Below are 1,234 nucleotides of genomic sequence, written 5' to 3'. Positions count from 1 at the left end.
CACATCACAGTTTGATCAGTTTTCAGATCACACAGCAGCATCAGTAACACTGAGCAGACATTACACACTCCATCAAACACACACACACACTGCTCACTTATAACAGGGATAATAAGTAAAGTTCTTTACAATAAATTCACATTCACATGTTATTATCACTTCACACATGGCACAGTATATATGGCAGAGAGTTAAAGGTGGAATATGTAGTCAGAGTTAATACCAAATATTGACACTAGGTGGCAGCACTTCAGCCTCCATCCACTGCTGCACTACCAGCACCACTCTCAGTGCTTTTTGTTTCCAGTGACTGTACAACATGATTCAATCCATGTTATTTATATGACAAACTATGTGTAGTGTTTCTATGTGTGTAGCTGACATGTTGCTCAGCTTCCATTGGACACATATACTAGATGGAAGCTGCAGCAGGATTGGCTGATGACTGATCACAGGTGTGAACAATCAGCCGGTGACGAGTGGAGCAGGAGCAGCTGCCCATGCTGCAGAGACACAAACAGCAGCAGCACTCTGTGACCCATGTCCACTCTGTGTGTCCTCCAGACAGTCTGGAAATGAGAGGAGACAGAACATTATCATACATGTTGCATAAGTAAAGTCACATGACATGCACCACTGTAAATAAAGGAAACCACATATTTTTAAGACACTTAGAGCACAGAGCCCAAGAAATAATATAATCTAAAGCTCACAAGACACAAGACGAACAGAACAGAACAGAACAAATACTTTATTTATCCCAAACTGGGAAATGTTTTCTATTGCAGCAGCAATGTACAGGGTCAGTATCATCCTATCTGCTGGTAAAAGTCTTTCTCCCCGTCGGGGAATCGAACCCCGGTCTTCCGCGTGACAGGCGGAGATACTATCCACTATACTAACGAGGAATGCTGACAACCACCATCTGTCATAGCAGCAGCCACCTGGTGCGGTCATGTGTCAGCTGGGGTGTGACGGAGTGGCTACGTCAGTAACTGTGGGCAGACTGCAGGTGTGTGTGCACCCAGACACACACAGGTCCCAGCTGAGAGCAGCCGGACCTTCCTGTCCTCCTGTCCATCGCTGTCCAAGGTGAACCGACACCACCAGACCACAGGGCCATTATTTATTTAGCAGGAAAGAAGAAGATGCTCTGCAGCATTCAGGTGTGTTAACACAGTGCAGAGAGAGGAAGACATGAACAATGGTGTCAGAGCAGCAGCTGTTGCTGCAT

The 1,234-nt window shown here is 45.7% G+C and overlaps 1 non-coding gene across 1 annotated transcript; it reads right to left on the bottom strand.

Annotated features, from left to right (window-relative positions):
* Nucleotides 1-836: 836 nt before the first annotated feature.
* On the bottom strand, nucleotides 837-908 carry trnad-guc (transfer RNA aspartic acid (anticodon GUC)). Its single transcript has one exon. It is a non-coding gene; the product is annotated as a tRNA-Asp (tRNA).
* Nucleotides 909-1,234: the final 326 nt, after the last annotated feature.

The sequence above is a fragment of the Parambassis ranga genome, unplaced genomic scaffold (genome assembly GCF_900634625.1).
Source record: "Parambassis ranga unplaced genomic scaffold, fParRan2.1 scaffold_21_arrow_ctg1, whole genome shotgun sequence".
NCBI lineage: Eukaryota > Metazoa > Chordata > Actinopteri > Ambassidae > Parambassis > Parambassis ranga.
Note: the sequence above shows the minus strand (reverse complement) of the source record. Positions and strands in the feature narration are given on the sequence as shown.